The sequence below is a fragment of the Opisthocomus hoazin genome, chromosome 4, assembly GCF_030867145.1.
Source record: "Opisthocomus hoazin isolate bOpiHoa1 chromosome 4, bOpiHoa1.hap1, whole genome shotgun sequence".
NCBI classification, from domain to species: Eukaryota; Metazoa; Chordata; class Aves; order Opisthocomiformes; family Opisthocomidae; genus Opisthocomus; species Opisthocomus hoazin.
This window is the reverse complement of record NC_134417.1, coordinates 74,619,877-74,640,868: the sequence shown is the minus strand read 5'-3', so window position 1 is coordinate 74,640,868 and position 20,992 is coordinate 74,619,877. Positions and strand designations below refer to the sequence as shown.

Below are 20,992 nucleotides of genomic sequence, written 5' to 3'. Positions count from 1 at the left end.
ACCCCCAGAAGTTTTTTGTTGTGGTGCTTCCTTCAACAAGTACACATCTCCAGTCACCAAGCTTGTAAGGACTCCTCTAAAGTTCCACCTCAAGAAAACCCCCATCATTCTTAGAAATACTGACTAAGCACTGACACAGGGTGCGCAGAGAAGCTCTAGAGTCTCCATCCTTGAAGAAGCTCAAAAGTCAGCTGGACAACCAGCTCTAGGTGAGCCTGCTTGAACAGGAATATTGAACAAGATGACCTCCAGAGATCCCTGCCAACATCAACTATCCTGTGATTGTCTCAGCCAGACTCCTACTGACTTCCACAAAGGCACTATTTCATGTCTCAGCACGGTTAAAGAAGGGATGTAGAAAAGTAACAGCTTCCCCTGCATCTCGTAAGATACACAAACTGATTTTAATCTACACTGCATAAAAAGAAAACCACACGCTTCCAGAAACCGCATTTTAGAAAGGGGCAGTTTGGGGCCTAAAGTAGAAAGATGCAGAATAATACAGGAGGAAGAAAGAGTTACAAGGAAAGGAACTATATGGTAACAAACACAAAAGCTACACTGTATTAAAAAAACCAAATACACCCATGGTCCACAAGATTTTACAGACTTACCATTAAATTGCATAAACTCAAACACTGTATCAAGTGATTTGGAGATACCCCAAGGAGTCAGTGAAGGGTTTCCTGACAGGATTTCAGTGAGGAGCTAAAGGAGGGTTTGTTCCCCTTCCCCCATCCAAGGAAACCGGAGCAAAAGCGATAACAACTTGTCATTTTAATATCTCCTTAATCAAAAAAAAGATAACCTTTACCATCAAGGGATATTTGTGGAGAGACCACTGCACTGTTCCAATCCATTCTGTCCCTGCCACAGAACATGTTTATTCTCCTGGCATGACCCACTGCCCTGGCACAAAATAATGTTATTACCGCAAGATCTGGCAGTATACCTCAGTGTTAGCAACAAATCTCAGATTTTTCCTTGACTGATATAGGTTTAGAGTTATTTCATTTCATGCTGGCTTAGAAAACTACCGTTCCATTATTTAATGAATTCTGAGACACTCAAGCATATATCCAATTCCAGCTTACATTAGATGAAAAATGGAAGAAATACTATTATTCAACTGTGTTAAGGAAAAAAAAAAAATCAGAGCAATCTTGCATATATAAACTATGTATACAAGTTCCCAGGCATCTTCAGTGAATCCATATCTACAAGTACAAATCTAGACAGACTTAGAGATAAACTTAATGTCAAGCATTATGTGCAAGTCTTCAACGGATTAAGATGAAGGACCTCAGCTTTTTCAGTCAGAAGGATACCGATGTTTGGTGTGACAGAAAAATATGACATTGCACCAAGGCACAACACATTCAAGGAAAAGCAATTTATTTTTTGCAGAATTAAAGAACCAGTGAAGCCTAGCTGGAAAGCACTGTTCTGGAAGAGGCCCAAAGGCCCAAGTAATTGCAATGGACTGGAAAGGCCTTCACCCCAGGTCAGCAATTTACATGCCAGCCAGGCTACTTATGAGGGAAAGCAGTTACCACCAACTGCCCTTTGAATGCTCCCGTTGCCAGTTTCGGTGCCACTGCCGGGGCACAAATACGTGCAGATACCATGACAATCCAATCACATGGACTACTTCAGCAGAAGAGTCCAGAAGTGAGATAATCCACAAAATTAATTACTCAGTTGCCAGAAATGGACCAAGATAACTAAGCTGGGCCTGCAATACAATTCCTCTCTACAGGCTTGAGCTTCTGCCCACCACAACAGTGGTAAATGCAGAATCAGCATAAGGAATGGCAAGTAAAAATAACAATTTGATAAAAGCGATGGGTCAAACAGAAAAAGAAAGTCCATGTTTTCCCTCTTTCCCTGCCAGCTAACATTAGTTCCACCCCACTTTCCCAGCTATTTCTTCAGTTCCCTCCCTCTCAACTTGCTTTGTGTCCTCTGCTTCTTGCTTCAGTGTGTTGCCCTTTTTCCAAGTCCCATATTTGCCACTATAGTCTACTTTTGCCTCATTGCTTTCTTCACTGCTTCTAACTTAACTTCTAATAGTCCTCTGCAAATACTAACTGATTAATCCAGATAACAATTATAAAAATAAGCAAGTCTTAGCTTTAAGACTTCTGTATCTATAAAACAACCTTTAAGTACTTAGGTTCTCAGTACGTGCACAAATTTTTCCACATACATGTAAAAATCCCCAGCGTAATAGGGATGCAATAGAACATCAAAAAAAGTGAAATTTCAACCATGGCTGAGAGTTAGAATAGGAACTAGAACTAAACATCCTCCTTTTCAACTCTAAGTGAAAGACAAGCTTCAAAATCATTAACTGTCTCTCTTTGCTTACAGCAAGAGGTCACAGCAAATGTCAGACACAAGAGAGCTGTTCAATTAGGGCAACCTTACAAAATCCAAACTATTACCAACAGCAGCCTAGACGTCACCCTCACCCCAACAAAAGCACTGCCCAGACAGCAGCTATTACACAAGATTCCACACTAGAGAGCTGCCAAGCTTTAACCCTCAATGAAGAGAAATGAATTTATTCTCTTAGGGAAAAAAAATTGCCATAATGGAGTCTCGGCATCCTTAGGAATATGTCAGAAAAATAGGCAAGCTAACTTTTCCCACCTCTTCCAATATCCCAAACCAAAAGCTACACATATGGAGTAACAGCACAGTGATTTTTTACAAACCAATAAACAGAAGATTACTATTTCAAACAGCAAAAGTAGGTAGACAGCAAGTTAGCTTTTCAGAACATCTATCTGTTTAAAAAAAACAAAACCACAAAACAAAAAAAAACCCCAACAAACAAAGAAAAATCCCACAAAACCCATGATGAAGAAGAATACAAAGGCAATGCTTTCAGCAGGGTGGGGAGCATATTCCAGAATAAAAAGTAACTAAATGCAGTAGTTGTCTTCAATGGCAGTTTTATTGTTGTACATTGAATGCTTTACAAAACATAGCTGGTCTAAACTACAGAAAAATGTCAAAACAGTTTTAGAATAATTCAGCTGCCATACAGGAAAAAGCAGTATACAGTTCCAGCCACATAAACATTAAAAATACTCAGTACTAAACCTCCTCCTCTGATTTTGCAGTGATCTGTGGATAAAGGTTCTCTAAAACCCACAAGCCCAAACTATGACATTATACAAAATCTTTCGGGCTATGCACATCAGCCAGGGCTCCAGGTACACACAGTACGAAGCCAGAGAAAGTTTCTGGCTGCAGAAAGACTTGTGCCCTATTAACACTGCGCCCCGGACACTGCACATGCAACAAGACCAGCCGTGTGCACAGAACTTCCTGCACGCATTAGTCTGGGTGTTACCAAGGGACTTCGAGATTAGGTTATATTTCTTGGTAAACATACTGTTAAGGGGAAAAAAAAAAAAAGTTACATTTAATCAAAGATCTTCTAGCTCGGTCACTGTATAAAAACGTCATTCTTGGAGAGCTGGATGCTATGGACTTCAACGCACTGCTTACTCACTGCACTTTGCTTCACCCAGTTCACAAGGTCAGAAGAAAAATAAATAAATAAAGCTTTGCTTTTCACCCCTAACTTGCAGAAAGTCCACTAATTAGAAGTCACCAAGTTTACATCTTCATGTCTGATTCCATGCAATACTTTGCCTTATAGCCTGACTACGCTTTCACCATAAGCAAAGGCTACCGTCCACGCAGCCGTTCCGAGCCACCCCAGCCTCGCTAACGCTCAGCCAGCGATTTCCCTAGCAGTACACAATGCTCGTCTGCAGAGCGCCAGGCTGCTATTTTGAAGGTAGAAGGACAGAAAACGAACAAGAAATGCAAGGGAATTAAGAATGACTGATTTTAAACAGCAGCACAAAAACAAAGCACTGAACATGACATTTAAGTACTCCGAGAAACTTGCATCCCCACATCCTCCAACACTGCATGCTGAACTTTGCCAAACGTAGACAAGCCAAGTTCTGCTATTCTTGAAGCTAACAATAATTTTGCTTTAACTCCTGAAAAAAGTTGGCCCTTGGCTGACAGCAGACCATATCTCAGGGCACACACACAGGCAAAGACACACGCAGAGCACCCCACCGAGCATCTTCCACCCTCACCTGGTCCCTGGCCGCAGGGCAGCGAGGCGAGGCGTGGGGACCCTGCACCTGGGGTGCCCGGAGAGCTGCGCTTTCCTCCTGGGGGCTCAGAGCAAAACCTTCCGACTCGCACCGAACGTTCTTGAAAGATTGGGTTTTTTCCCCTCCAAAGAGCACAGCAGTTTTGTTGTGGGAAGGTTCTGACTGCAGTCAACACATGCCATATGCGCGCTCCCCCTCCCCCTTCGTATTTTTTGGGAAAAAGTCATTTTTGTGGTACTCCACGCTTACCAATAAGTAACTCCCAAGTTCGGCGTATGCCTAAGTTTACTCACACCCAGCAGACAGGCAGAGGTGCGCGCGGGGACAGCCAGACCAGCCGAAACCGAACACACACCCATCTCCCCCACGCCGGAGCCCACCGGCTAGCGGCCAGCGCTGACCCGGGGGCTGCCGGTGCCTCCCCCGCCGCCCGGGCACCCGCCCGCACCGCTCCCGCGGGGCCCTTCGCCGGTCCCGGCAGGCAGCGCCGTCGGCAGCGGGGCGCAGACCCCCGTCCCCCCTCCCCCCGAGGCGCGGCCTCCCCAAGGTCACCCCCTCCCCCGGGAACGCCAGCTTCGGGGACCACTCACTTGCGCGGAGCGCAGTGCCGGGACAGTGCCGCCGCGGAGAGCCCGGGGGCGGCGCGGAGCCTCCGCCGGCCGCAGCGCGCAGGGCGGGCGGCGCGCTTCCTCCTCCTCCTCCTCCTCCCTCCTCTCCCCGACGACTTTCACTTCACCTGCAGGCAGCCCGGCTGCGGCGGGGCGGGCGGCCCCGCAGCCCTCCGCGGGACTGCAGTCACTGCGGCAGCGCCCGGCCTTCCCCGCCCCGCGGGGCGAGCCGGGCCGGCGGGGTGGGACGCGCAGCGCGGTGCGGCTCAGCCCGGCGGCCGCTCGTCCCGCCGGGGGACGCGGGGGCCCCTACCCTGGAGGTGCCCGGCGCGGGGAGGGGGGGGGAAGGCAGGACCTCTGGGGTGCCGAGGGCCGTCCCAAGCCCCTCCGCGGACGCTGCGCGGCCCCGCTGCGCGCACGCTCAGCTCCCCCCCCCCGAGATGCTTTCCTGCAGCTGCTGGGTAGGGATTGCCCCCGTGCTGCCAATCACCTCCCCGGTGAGGGGCTATAAATATTTATTAGGCGCCCTAATAGCTGCATCGAGCTAAGCGGAGCGCCTTGCTCATGTCGCTCCTCCGGTCTTGAAACCAGTCTCCACGCGTGCTTAATGTGGACTCCCCCACGCAGAGCCCCGGGAAAGGGGTCTCCTGCCCCGGCCAGGCAGAGAGGTTTGCTAGCAGGGTACCAGCGTGTGCCCCGGCACCTGGAGCCTTCCGCCCTCCTTTCTAAGGGCAGTCAAATCTTCGCCGGGTTGAGCGGTCTCCATCAGCACACAGCCCTCACCGGGGAGGCGGCTCTCTGCTGCCGTGGGACCCTCGCGCTGGGGGACCTGTTTGGACACACCGGGCTTTTATGCTCTAGTCGAGCTGTGAAAAATATCTTAATCGAGAATCTGAATGCACGGAGAGCCCTGAAATAAGAAGTTCAGCTTAGATGCTGTTCACTGTGTAATCCCTCTAGAAAATGAGGATAAGGAATGATAGAAACTTCCTACAACTGCATATGTGTTTGAAAAAACCCACAGGGGCTCTCAAGACAGAAAAAATGTGTATGAATGAAGTATACTAAATTCACCTCTTTTTTTTTGCCTTCCCCCCGTACAAAAACGACTCTTTATTCTGGGTGGCGTACAACCACACTCATAAGAGCTCCCCAAGCTTGCAACACCTCTTGCAACAGCTGCCATCTTTGTAAATTTTGCTTACCTGAGAAATTTTAGAGATAACAGCAAGAAAGATCAAGACAGGCAGCATTTAAAAACCCTCGTTACAAAGGCACAAGCTTGTCTCGGTTTATTTTGACAGAAGGTGGTGGTTTTATTTTGCAGGTGGTCTTTAAAACGGAATAAGCTAGTAACACAGTTTTGGTTTCTGCTTTTCTGCACCTCCTGTTCCCAACCAGCTGACACTTCTGTCTGCAAAGTGGACAGCCTGAGCTTGACTTTTCTATCATGAAGCATGTAGCTTTGTCTGCATAGTGTGCTGGGGAAAAAAAAACACAGCAGCTATGAAGCTGAATAATCCGACTTAAACATGAGCTGGGGCTGCAACAAAACAACATTAATGTATATTCTTCCAAACTTCATGCTTGGTAATATAAGTAAATAACTAGTTTGCAGTTTATCCGTCTCTCTGAGATTTTAGATTAGATGCTTTAGAGGCAGGTCCTGTTACCAAGACTTTGGTTTTGCGAAGTGTGATACACTGCATTTATGCCTATGAGAAGAGGTAGTATTTCTATTCATACTATAGCAATGCACAGGGGCTCCAGCTGAATTAAGACTCGGTTGGGCTTTCCACTGGCCATACACAGAGAGAGAGAAAGCCTGTCTTGGAGATTACAGTCCAGACTAAGCAGATAAGACAGGAAGAGACGGCAGGGCAAACAGAAGCACAGAAAGGTGAAATAATTTGCCCAAGACCATGGAGAAGGTCTGTAACGGCGTTGCCTGCAAGACCCGGTGTTCTTTGGTTCAGCAGCCCGTACAACAGCTCCAGCGATGCCAAGCGTTGCCTTAAATGATGAACTGAGCACAGTCCCGAAAAACAGATGTACACAGTGTGGTTTTAGTAAGACTGTTTGTTGTTATGGTGCATTAATTTGTGGAGGTTTTGTTCTTCTCAACAGCACTAAGTACTAGCAGCAAAAGGTGTTCAATGCAATTTCATGCTGGTGCCCTGAAGCCAGGCTATTTCAATGGAGTTTTGCTCTTTCTTCCTAAATCTGCCCATTTCTTGCTAAATTGCAAAATTAACAAATTCAGATGGGGTTTCCCAAGCATTAGCGCGAATTATTGCCCCTCCACTGAAGATACTTGTGAAAGGAATACTTTTTGAATGACATTTGACTTTACATGCCAGAAATAAAAGGAAGTACCTTTATGTCCTACATGCTGTTATGTAAAATACAATACCTACAATAATGGTAGCTTAGTTCCTGATCATAATATTAACTACATTTTTCCAGCTTTGAATTTTTCACTTAAAGTAATCCTAAGGACTTGTTTATTATTGTTACTTATAATGGCTCTTGGGCTGTAAGTTCCTACAGTAGAATGTGCTTTTGTAAGCTAACAAGATGGTGATTACTTTGAACTGGGGTAACTTTAAAGGAAACTTCTGTAATGGATACAATCATAACATTAACAGTATCACTATAATAAACTGGAAAAAAAGAGATGCCTTTGCATTTAGGAATGCTTCAGATGGTTTCGTTCAAAAACAACTGAAATTATCTACCTCAGCATTTTCAAAGGAAGCTATTCAGCCCAGCTGAGACCAAATCTGTATCATTTCTTTCTGGAAAGGGAAGAAGGAAGCTGTGAGGGACTGAAAGGAAGATGCTGCCCTGCAAGCACCCATTGATACACTGCCATGTGCTGCATGAAGAGGTCATGCTGTGGAGATACTGCTTCACAGCACCCACAGAGGTCCTGGGGGATTTCTGCTCTCACTGACACCGGCCGAGTCAAGGTCTCCTGCTGTTCCTCAGGACGCTCCCCGAGCCCTGCTGAACAGCGGGAATGAAGGTCCCAGTCTTACACAGTGACCTGTACAGGGAAAATTACTTCGTCTGATAGGAAAATCCCAGTGATGTCCATCAGATTTAGCATAGGACCAAGACCCCCTGTCTGTGAGCCTAAGAAGCAGGTTCCAGCCCAAGGCCTTGTAAAGATGTACTTGCAACAACTTCTTTCACCAAAGAAGTGCACTGAAGAAGTCATTGTCTGGGGTTAGTTCAAACCCATTATCAATCAATTTAAGATGGCCTTAAGAAAATATATGCCAAGTCTGCACTAAATTCTTGTGAATTAACAGCTTACATTAAAATACTGCATTTCCATTTGCAGACAAGAACTAATTTTTCATGTGCTTCTATTGAAGGAAACAATAATATTTCGTGCGGGCAGAATAAGGGTCTTAGAGATGCTGAAAGTGCTATCTTCCCCGTTCAGTGGGATTTTTCAAAAGGAATCCCTTTTCAATATTGTTTTCATGTAAAGTTGATTATTTGATAGCTGTTATATATGGCTTCTGTAACAGTTGCAAACAGCAAGATACTGATATGCAGCTATTCACAAGTGGAAAGCAGTAAGCAAAATGTTATCAGCTGGAGATATTCCATTCTAAGATGAAGCTTTTTTTTTTTAAATATTTGGTATGTGATAGGGTTCTTGTGAGGGTGTATTGTGCTCCTCTAAGTATCCCATTTACAAGAAAGTTCTCATTCGCAATAGGACGATGAGAAATGAGAGGAATTTTTGTAGATGCAATATCCATAAAACTTCTTCATTCAGTGATTTTATTGCTCTTTTGTCTTCCTGAGACAAACATGAGGTTGCTGTAAGTTACCACTACATCTAAAACTGTTCAGCCTAAATACAACATGGCTAAATAATCCCTTTTGTTTTCCAAGAATCAAGTAGAGATGGGGAGTGTTAAAAAAATAACAAACTTCTCCAAAGTTATATCACCTTACAAAAGGGAAGAAAAGTCTGACACAATATTTTCTTTTTTGCTTTCAGCTGTGCCCCACCTTCTGTTCTTCTACAGGAGAATAACTAATATGGGGACCAAGTACCTTCACTTGATCTCTGGATCTGTGCAGTGATATTCATGCTGGGCAACGAAGTATTTCAAGATACCTGAATTGATTAAATATAGGATTGCGCTGCTGCAGAATTACTTAGGGAAGATGCAGTTCCCAGAAAGTGCTGTTCGTAGCAACACAGAGCCACTGCAACAGAACCAAAGCCCCGGGGAGGCTGCAAACTCAGTTAGACTTCTGAGCCAAATTCATCGCCCTTGCAGCACAGCCTGGCATCCACGTCAATGGATTTTACATTTTCCGTGACTATAGCATGCACTTGTTTTTATTTCCTTCTTCTGTAAAATTATTTAGACTTTATTTATATTTCCCTGGATTTAATTCACCCCTCCAAGCAGGGAGCTCTGCAGAAAAAACGTCCTTCAGAACTTTCTGCATTTGAAAATAAAGGTATACTGCAAGGTACGGCCTCATCCTGGCAACATTCTCTCCTGTCTTGGAGCATACAATCCTCCTTGAAACTACAAGCAGCATGGGAAAATAGAGTTATTTAGAAAAATTATGAAAATAAACACAAAACATTTATGTTTATCAAAGAGTATCACAGGGTTTTGTAATAGTAGCAAAGCACTCAGCCAATTTCAACAACGTTTTAAAGCAAGAGGGAGGTCTCAAATATAATTAAATTCCTATGAAAATCAACTGCCTAAGTGTCCACACCCAGGACAGGACAGGCGGGATCCAGCTGATTAATCTCCAGTGCAGCAGCTTTTCCCATGATGGCCTTTCCCTGAGCTACGAGGTATCCTGGAGCACCGGCACCTTCCAGGGCAGCTCTGTGAACTGCTGGAAAACGCAAGGTCAAGTCCGAGGCAAGCTCCCAGATCTGGGTTTGTAAACGAAGGGTCCTACATGTCAGCTGAGTGGACGCAGGTAGAGTCCAGACTGGGGGGTCAGGGGAGCATCTCCAGCTCTAGCGCCATGATCATCCATATCTCTGACATGGGGGTTTGCCACAGACTCCCAGTTCTCTCCTGTGAACCTAATCCCAAATCTGCATTTTTCCCTGCTTCTACTGGGAAAAGCCCCTAACTAAATATTTCATTTCAACAACAAATGGTCTTATTGAATCCCTCACAGAGCTGCAGCTTCTTGCCTTCCCCCACCCCAAGAATTCCCTTGGTTTTGTTTGAGCCAAAGGAGAATCGATTGACAACTCTGCCCATTTTGGCACTGAAGTGGGGCGAGGCCATTTTCTGACCTTCCTAGCAATTCAGTTTCACTCATTTTACAGTATAATTTACTCGCATGTTTTCTATGCCTTGCTGAAGAAGACTAGGTTTCTGGTGCTACGTGATCTTGGAATCATCTAGTTTCTTATGAAATATATTGAAGAATATATTAGAAAATAAAAGCTCACATGAAAAAGAAGTTTTATGTTTGGACTCTGTACTGGACTATGCCCACTGAAATTACATTAAAATGCCAAAAGCCATAACATTTCAATAAAATGGAAATGAACAATGACACATCAGCATTAACAGGAAAGTAACCCAAATATCCTCCATTCTCTTCCCAGCTAATTCAGGCATTCTGCTGCTGGCTTCATCAGAAGTTCGTGTGTAACTGAGAGCAGAAGATTAATAAGAGGAATACACTGGACAATCAACCAAATTTTTTTGTAGGATGTTGAAAGCTCCTAGTTGTCAGTCTTCCTGGGGAAAGTCAGAGGATGGGGACAAATGCTGTATCCTTGTCTTCACTGGCAACCGTTGGCATGTAGACTTGTTAGATGCTGCTGAAGCATTGCCAGCCATGGTGTTGCAGCAGCAACGGGCCAGGAGCTGTTCTGCAGTGTAGGCAAGATGCCAGAGTGGAAGGAAAGTGTACATGTTTGGTTTACGTGTTTGCTGTTTATGTGCCTGTTTCCAGGGATGAAAGGACAGCTAAACACTCAATATAAAACAAGGTTATGAAGAGCAATGCAAAAAAGGAGGCTAACTTTCTCCTTATCTCTACAACAGGCATTAAGAAAAGTTCCAGAACTACCTGACTGAATCCATACTTAGGCTGCCAGATTTCCTCCTGTAAAAGGAGCCATGTCTTTTAGCCATGGGTTTTTAACCATAGCTGACCTCTGGCAGGAAGCTAAAATCACTTTTAACTATTTTATTTTTAATGGTTTGATTTTAGAGGTATTAAGTAAAGCTGTAGATAGTTCTTCACACATTTTGAAGTCTTTTAGAGCCTGAGTTGTAATAATGACCCTACAGGGATCCCACAGGGATCTTTCTGGTAGAAGAAATTCTGACAGGGGATAGAACAATTTCCTTGCAAAGAGAAACTGAGACGACCAGAAGTCCCCAGTTTGGAAAAGAGATAGCTGGAAGGATATAATCAAAGTATTAATATCATGGACAATATGCAGATGGAAAATAAGAAATCATTATTTACTCTCCCTCATAATTCAAGATCTATAGTTCACCAGTTTAAATCATCCAACTTCAAGTTTAAAATAAAGAAAAGGAAGCACCCAGTGAGACAATGTCTGTCTCGGCCTGAAATACAAATGTTTTCAAAATCAATTATTTTTTTAAAACCAATGTCAAAGGAGGGCAGTTGAATACAGTGCTGTGGATGCAATGTTTGGCATAGAAGTCCCTAAACAGGCAGAAATTGGTTGCATTTTTGCATATACTTACTTTCTTTATAGTGATCTGCCACTGTTAACCATTAGAGACGATATATGAGTGAGGAGGGTCTTTGCTCTCATCCAGTGTGATTGCTCTTACCTTATGATTAAGCAGTTCCCAGCAAAACAGAAGCACCTGTGACAAAAACACTATAACTGCTGTTGTCTTTTTTGACTTATGGAAACCTATGACAGACACATCAGGCATAAAATGATGGGCTATACATTTATTTCTAGATTTATAGAGTATTTTGGTTTACATTTCAAGTAACTGAGCTAACGCTCTGTGCAGCAGACATCTGAAGATGGAGAGCCATCATGAAAACATGAAATCATTAAATAAACACCTGGAGCTTCCAAAAAATAAACTCCTGTAAAACTGGCTAATGGTATGAGCTTCATTTTAAATATTCAGTGATGAACTACTGATCAACATTTGAGTATAGTTTATGAATACTGGCAATACCTGCTTGGTTATAGGGATAGTTATTTCCAAAAAGCTAAAGAGAACATGAAGAATGTCAAGACTGCATATATGATTACTATAGGAAATAAAGTACTAAAACTATATTTCTACATAATTCATGCACAAAGCCAAGAGGACATGCTGTCTTTTGAATGGTGGCAGTGATGACACGATTCAAAGCTAAAAAAATGTACATTAGACATCCATAACAAATAGTAACATGTTGAAGTAGGTCAGAAAGTTCTGAGCAGAAAAAGTCTCTTAAACTGTATTCGCATCTGGAGCTAAAGGGGAAACACTGCCTAGGCAGGGCTTGCACTCTAATAACTATACTGTAGTTTATACTGGTCTGCAGTTTATACTGGTTCTTACATTTTTTGAACCACAGAAATCAGTAAATACAGCATTTAGTGATGCCCAGAGAACTGCACAGGCATGTTTGATTACCACCCCTGCCCAACAACACACCATTTGAAATAAGAAGGCAGCCAACAAACCAGATGTAAACTTGCAAGAAAGGCCATGTTATCCACCATTTAGAATATCCACTCTAAAACTTAGTGCATGATAAAAATTTTATCAGGCCCAGACAAAACACTTCCTGCAGCTGAAAGCTGCAACAGGACACTGAGGCAGAGAGGACAGAAAGAAACCTTTCCCACTACCAGAAACTTTGGCAGTTTCATGTACCCACCTAACTTGCCACGGCTCCCACGTCACCTGGCAAGGACAAATCATTTTGCCAAGACTGGATGAGCTTTTGCCATCTGGGATAGCCCCCTGAGTGCATGTGGTTTCATGGAAACGCTGTGTACGTGCCACGTTCTTTTTAAACTGTAGAGGTTGCTAGGTTTCTCAAGGCAAAGTCTGCTGACACACAAGTTGCTTTTATCTGTCTTTTAAGCCTCACCTTATTTATTTCACCATACAACAATTGCTAAGGATAAATAAATAACACTGTGACCCTGACTGGTATCCTTTAAGCACTGATGATCTCAACCCCGCTGAAATCATGACGATGTACCTGAGTGCTGGTACTACCGAAATGTTGTGCAGGCTTCCCGGCAGCTAATGCAGACCCAGGTTTTGGCCACACCACATCGTTGTAATTATTTATTTATTTATTTTTGCAGGAAAGCAGGGTAAGACGGAAAATCTAAGAGGAAGATAAAGCCATTTGAAAAAAGTAAAAAGTGTTTTTAGTAAACAGGAAAGTGCTGTAACTCTGTGGTTTTAAGATGACTGACTTGTAATTTCAATACTCCATTAGCAAGAAGTTTTCAGAGACATGTTTGTCCTCTTTGGTCTGTAGAGTTATTAGAATATACCAGAATTGTATGAAAGAATGTTGCACACAATGAAATAAGAATAGCTAATGCAAAATATTTAATTAATATTTTATTGCAGGTAAATGAGACATTTTTTTAAATGATGCCATCCAGTTGAGCACCCTTCTTAGTCTGAGAATGTGGTGTTGTCTCTCACATACTGCTGAAGCCCCTGTTGAAGGGGCTGACTTTAGCTGTATCGTCTTTGTTTTTAGCTGCCAACATGTTGGCTGCCTAAAGAAGAAAGCAGACTAACCTGAGGCCAAACAAAAAATTGGGGTGGGGGGAAGGATATGAGAAAATGGTTTCTAAATTGTTTCCTTTACTTCAAGATTACAGACAGCCTGCGCTATTTTGATTATGCTCAAGGACTTGGAAAGCATGAAGCAAAGAGTATGGCATGCTGCATAAAATGAAGAGCAAAGGCACAGCAATTGCTTGTGTCCTCTGGGTGCAGGATGAAATTCACTGTTACGTGCATCAATCATCCTCTGCTGCAGGGCCTTCCAAGGGGTACTACATACCTTAATACAAAGGTGAGAGACATCACTATCTGTCTACTTGTTTGTGTTCTGTTGGCTTATGGAGTGTCTTGCAAAGGATAAAATTCACTGCACTGCCCCACTGTTTCAATTGCAAACTCACCTTGCTGTTGTCTATGGTAGAACTCTGCTATTTAAAATCCTCTCCAGACAAAGACTGATATTGCTCTACTATGCATTGCAAATTCAGTCAAACATTCTTATGGGACTACTGAAAATTGTACAAATATATTATTTCTTCAGAAATTTGGAACCTGCTGAATTATTTGGATGCTATCACAGTGACTTTTCCCCTAAAAATATGTATTCTACTGTTGAAAGGAAGAAAAAGCATAAAAGGAGGTCATATTCTTGCAGAACCCCCCCAGAAAAATCTGTCCAAATCCCGCTGCTTATCTGCCACCTACTCTGAGGAGAACTGCCAGCAGGGCAAACATTTGTTCCAAGCACAGAGTCCCTCCAGACTCAGGTCCGTAGGTTGTTACCCATATTGCAGCTACGCAGGACTTTGTCAGCAGGGACTTTTATAAATACAGACAGCTTTTGTTAAAGGCATGAGGCAGGTGAGAAGCAGGAAAGCAATGCCTACAATTGCTGATAACTTCTATTAAAATAATCCTAATAGATATCACTGGTGTAAAATTTTCAGTACCAAAGCTGTAATTGCTACAGGTGATAGAATACTTTCAGATTTTTATTGCTGTTGTCACAGATTTTGGTGGAAGCTAAAGCCCTGGCCATGCTTGTATCATTGGGGAGCAGCGGTTACAGCAAGGTTATTTCTTACTCTATGAGACACGCAACAAAGTGAAATCCAGCCTGAACTTTCTCCATGCTTGTGTATGGGACAGAAACAGCACAAGGAAGAGGAAAAATGATCCAGTAGCTTACAAGTGCTCAAATAGCGGAGAAGTCCCAATGCCTGACCCTTCCCCGCTGAGCAGTCTGTTTCAGCCAGGCTTACCTGTGTCTGGCGTGAGACCATCTCGAAGCTGCAGGGCTGCCAAATGGCCTGCAGGAAGACCTATATCCGAATATTCAATAGTCGAAGGATTTTTCTTCCTTTCTCTGTACAGTTGCAGCAAAACAACAATAAGAAATTGAAAAGTTGTACATCTCTACTGCATTTACTTCTGAAAATCAAATCCATTTTTGAGTCACTTTTGTCCTAACACTAAGCACAGAAAATGACAAATTCTTTACACTTGTAGAATATTTGGGGAAATTATACACATATGAAAGCTTTGCTTTCATCTTAACTTGAAGACACAAGTTGCTATATTTTGCCAGTTTCTGCCCCTTTTATTCACTTATTCTCTGTCCATACTTGGTAACTTGTCTCTGTTTAACTTTTATTAATACAGCACGGGCTTAGCTTTTTTCTGTTCTGTGGTTTAATGTACCAAAACAACCAGGAAAATAAATATGGCTTTACTCTAAATTTCATGTCATTTCAGCTTCCCTTATTAAGCTTCCCTCTAGTTTCTCCACTTATTACACCAATAGATTCATATATATTTTAAAATATGGTATTTAAAGCTCTTATAGAAATTGTTTAGCCAAACATTTTAGGAGAATATTCAGCAATATTTGGAGACATTGGAGATATAGAACTTGAGTCTACGACATTAAAAATAAGGAATATTTATTCCAGTCTAGAGTTCATTAAAAATGCACAAGTTTTTGCTGAATATAATTTTACTTTTGGTATAAATCAACAAAACATGTAGTTACTGCTGTCTATACGGATGTCCAAATGTTGGTTGTTCATTTAGGGTAGTGAGGCCAATTATCATGTGACAACAGATATTCTAGGCTCCTGTAAGTACCTGAAACCCCATTTGTTATATGACTGCCTCTGGTTTAAATCCTGACAATTTTTTTCTTGATACCAGCCAACGCTGGTATTTTTCCTATGGTGGGCAACATCCCTAACGTGACAGATGAGCAGTTTATTTCACAGGTTTTGCAAAGCAACTTTCAGGCAGTAAAGCTTCACTGGCCCTACCGATTTGGAATGTATTTGAGCCAATCATGTAAAAGCTGAATGTCTTTGCCAACTCCGTTACCCATCCAGCTCTTTCTGTAATCAGATTATCCAATTTTATACAGTTTCTGCACTGGCCACTTTTGGATTTGAGTTCATGGAAGGAAATTCAGGGATTTTCTTCTCTTTCCAGCTGTATAAAAATATTACTATCTTGAGAACATATCACACAGAGTAAAAAGATTTAGATGAGAATAGTGCTAAAATGAGTATCACCCCTGAGATGCCAATGTTTATTAATAATTGGCTAGTTTCAGGCATTGAATGTATTTTCACATAAAGTGCATTAGCAGAAGGCTGCTGCTGTGCAGAGCAGCCTACGCCTGGCAGCCTGTTGTCAGAGAAGGTGAAAAAATGGATCATGCTGGTTAGACAAGGCATCTCTCCACAACCATCAGGTGACGCACTAATTCAGTGTTTCCAATTTATTTGCAGACTCTGTTAGCTTAGTCCATTATTTCAAATGTGGGTTATCAATTTGACTGAATTTGTAGATAATGAAGCCTCATTTTTCAAACTGCCAGGCACCCAAAACTTTATATGAGATCAGTGGGTTATGGGAGTGTGCTTAGTACCTCTGAAAATTAAGTCCAAAATTAATTGCAAATGTAAAACCAGTAGCAAATAATTAGTTTGAGTGTGCTTCCAATGAAGCCAATGACTATGGTTTTATTGATGTTATTGGGTATGAATCAAGCTCCCTACCAGGAATAATCTAGTGATTTTAAAAAAATGAAAAATTTCCACAAAACTCTGAATCTCATTTAAAGATGCCCGGTAAAATATTCTTGTCTCTTACCAGGTAGTTCCTCCTCAAGAAAACTTTGAATTTTTCTACATTTAGGTTTGTACATACCAAGCTGCTCCTCTTCTACAAAGAGATAACAGAGATATAGGTTTTTTAATAGGCCACTGCTGAATATTATTAGCATGCAGTGTCATTGCTTTGAGATCCATTCTGCTTATACTAAAAAATAGCAGGGATATGTTAACAAGGTAAACTGCAAAGTCTTCAAGAGCTATCAAAAATTTTGGCCAGAGGTAAATGCAAGACACATTGGCAGTATCTTACATGAAATCTACCACAGGGTGTGAATGTGTTTCAGTTGCTGCCTTAGCCCTTATCCACCTCTCTGCACCAGCCCCAGCAGGAAAAGATGATACATGTTTCAAAGGGGTCTAGAGGGGTTTTCTTACATTCCACCTAAGCCATACTCTTTAGGAGCAAAGCATGGAATTTAACTCTTGGATTTGGAAAGGATATATTTCTAGTAGTGTCCTAAAGGTTCATATTTACGTAAGAAAATATTTTAAGATCCAGTTGAGTTGCGATAATGAAAGTGTCTGAAATTTCTGGGTCATATATTCAGGAATTCAAACTACATCAAGTAATATAAGCTTTCAGCAATTAGTTCTGGGCTGTAAAATAATCACATCAAATCTTTTTCTGATTCCTTGTCACAGAGAACTAGGTTGTCCTTACGTCTGGGCAGAGCTGGACAGATGGTATGATTGTTCAAGAGGAACCTGGGGACTCAGATGCAGTAGCCAACAAATAGCCCCATTTTCAGAGGGTCTCTGAAGCTCCTGTTAGACTTGGTTATCAAGCCCTCCTGAAAAAAACAAGCAGTGGGAAACTACTAGTGAGGGAACATGCTTCTGCATTTTGTCATGTCCTGAGCAAAAGGTGATTTGTCCTGGTCCTTGAAGCACTTATCGCAGCACTTTGCAGCAGTGTAAGGTGCTTATTTATGGCTTGGGACTGGTCTGAGCATGGAGAAAAACGGTAGAAATCCTCCTTAGCTCTGAGGTGATGTGTTGTTAAGTGCTGAGAAATTGCTATGCCTTCACAGCTTGCCTGCTGGGTAGTTTCCACCAGGAAGCTCACACACGGCACAGTGAGAAGTTGCACAGGAGATCACCTATTTGTATGACCCACTGCATCACCTTTGCAGCCCACCATGCTAGCACATGCCGTGCTGCCTGGGGTAGCCATGCCCAAAGCCTCCTCCTCCCCCCAGAGCACCACAGAAACTGCGAACAGCAAGTACTGTGCCCAAAGCCACGACGAGTCCTTTAGTCCCTTCTCAGGGCTCTGTGAGCTGCTTCTCCTTTTTGCCACACCACACACCGCCCCCCCCCCCCCCCAAAAAAAAAAATCCCCCCCCCAAAAAAAAAACACAGGTCTATGTGGCAGCAGCAAATGCAACTTCTCACCCTCACCTACAGCTACTGGTCTCAGGGAAACTCCTCTGCTTAACGCTGAGACCTTGTCACATAGCCCAGTGCTCTTATCAGGAAGGTATCTCTTACTTAGAGGAAACAGAACAGTTGATTAAATAAGCCATCCTCATTCTCATTTGCACTTTTCTCTTTTTTTTTCCCATTTGCTTTTTTTTTTTACTATTTTAGGTTATCTTTAGTTTAATTACGGTTAATTCAAGAGCATAAATGACTTCAGATCTTACAGTCCAATTCTATTTTTGACTCATTTTAAAGAATAACTTTAATTTTTGGAGAGAAAAAAATCAGAAAATCAGGCATGTGTGACTGCTCCTTTTCACATAGAAAGTAAACACATCTTCCTATTATGGAGCTATGCATCAAGACAGGCTCATTTTAAAATGTCTCCTTAGACTGTAAGAATATTTTATACAAAGTAATTCATCCATCTTTATGTAATACAAGAGTCTGGCCAACATTAACGTTCATGCAGTGATGACAGAACATATACTGTTCTGTATTTTTATTTTTTTAGATATATAGTCTGTAAATACTCAGACTCTTCAAGTTGGAAGAATGTTATTACCTGTATTTAAAGGATTTGATATTTCACTTGTCTTCAATTTGGGGAAGAGGGAAAAGGAAAATAATTGCTAAGTTCCCAGTTTCAAGAGAGAGGAATCAGACATTGTCCTAGCGCTTTCCCAGGTGGCCACCAAAAAGAAGCACAGGCATAGAGGAGAAGCACATATCACTGTTCTTCTGTTGGCAGCTGAAAGCTTCATTTCTGAATAGCATGGGGGGAAAACTCCATGTCTTAAGTAATATCTATCCGTGTCTTTGTTGTATTGATTAGCCATACAAAACACATACAGCACAAAAGCTTTGGTGCACTGGGAAAACTGAATTTCTGTTAAAAGAAAACTCAGGTTATAGTTCATGATGTACAATGGTTTCATGGGAGAATGAACAGTGCAGGAATCGGAGAAACAACTGAAGTGTAAGGTACATTTTAGAAATATCTGTCCTGACACTGCCGGAGTAAGATGATCAGCAGCCCTGTTTCTGGCAAAGTCTTTGCAGGGTTTCAATGAGAATAACCATGCAAGTCCATGTCTTTTTGTTCTGAAGACAGCGTATCTATTTGCTGCAGCTGAAAACTCTGACTTGGAGGCATCTTGCCTTTCTGCCTCCTGGGTTTTGTTACTGGTATCTCAGTGCTCATCCTCACTTAGGCTTGCTTTACCATTTGCTGGCTTAATACCTAGCATTTCAATAAAAACTGTCCCCTGCCCCAAAATTCTGCCGTAGAATATGCCTCAATATTAAAAAGAGCTCTAGCTCTAACAATTGTATTTCCCAGCTTTTCTGGGTCATGATACAAAATTGGATCCTTAAAAGAGTTCCCTGTCTACAAGATCTTTCTTCTCCATTCAAATCATCCCTCCACAGACTCTTATGTGTTTCACATAAGACAGGCCATGAAATAATTAACAATAGTAACAATTTGCTGGATGACTTCGTTCTACCTCATGTTTTACAGACCAACTCCCTTCCACGGGACTGATTTACCTGAAAATATTAAATGTTAAAAAACCCAACACTCTCCAAACAAGATCAAATAACACAGCTCTTCTTTCAGTGGCCATGCTTTGTAGGCTGTTTACAGAATAACTTGTTAGTTATATAATCTGTCAAGGAGATGTTTGCTTTTTTCCATAAATTTAATTAGGTTTTGATAGATTCATCTGTTTTAATCTAAATTATTTTTGGTGAATTCTAATTGGTTCCTGCTGTGGCTTGGCAGCCAGATAACTGATCATACGCCTATTTAATCCACTCACGGGATATTTAACAAATTGTTAGCTATTTCACTGTGCACTGAAGTGTAGCTCTACCAATTCTTTTTTCCTGTCATGCTACTGGGGCTATTATGACAGACCATTACGTGATTTATTTTGTGAAATAAATGTGAAGTGTTGCAAAAACAACAATACATCATAATCTTCACATAAAATACAAGAAGGTCAAGAGACATCTCTAAACTTGTACATGTAAAACACTAATACCTTTCTTTCCAACCTGTGGACAGTATTTTGCCTTTTCTGACGTTAATGTACTAAGTCAGATATATTGCCGTGAAATAGTTACATGATAATTCATTTTATCCTTCTAAAATAAGTACTTAATTGTTTAAAAGAAAAAGTAATAGGCCTATTTATCAGATGTTTAGGCTTGTCTACCTGGGAAAATAGCCCGGAATAGTTATTGCATACTAACTCTTCAGGTGGACATTCTTAATCCATAGTGAAAGTGTTTCTGAGTGTTTAGCTTAATCCATGCTGGGAAAGAGTACAGACTGGATGTTGCACTTTATATTCACCCCCTAAATTTATTCAGCAACAACTCCCCCACATAGACAAACTCTTAGTGAAAGCAATTCAAGGAGCTGAGCAAAATAGCTGTAAATCTTAGTTCTTCCTTTATGCAGTATAACGCTCACTGTCCTTCCCATGATGCAGCTTACTGGGCAGAACTAGAGGAGGCCCCTTCAGAACGTGGAAAGATGTTTCAAATAGGAGCACCTGAGGTACAGGTCCATATGCTCCCTCTTTTCTCCCAGCTGCCCAAGTCATTTAGCTTAGGTCGTGTTGTCTTCTCTTTTCTAGTTTTTTTTATTCATTTGTTTTGGGGTTTGTTTTGAATTTTTTTACATGATGTAGAGAAGAGTACACACAACAGTCTGGAATTTATGGTACTTGCTCCTGGTTTTCCTAGTGGAAGGTGAGCTGCTGAGGTGGTTCATCTGCAGAACAGTCCTGCAATACTTCACCTTTCTACTGGAGGTATGACACTCGCTGTTCCTTTTCCTGGCACAGAGGCTGAAC

General features: G+C 42.0%; 1 protein-coding gene across 1 annotated transcript in view; it reads right to left on the bottom strand.

Moving 5' to 3' along the window:
- Positions 1-4,827, bottom strand: part of KIAA1217 (KIAA1217 ortholog) — a 374,019-nt gene extending 369,192 nt beyond the window's left edge. Inside the window, exon 1 of the mRNA XM_075419527.1 lies at positions 4,742-4,827. The gene's annotated coding sequence lies outside the window, so the exon portion shown is untranslated. The remainder of the gene's footprint in view (positions 1-4,741) is intronic.
- Positions 4,828-20,992: the final 16,165 nt, after the last annotated feature.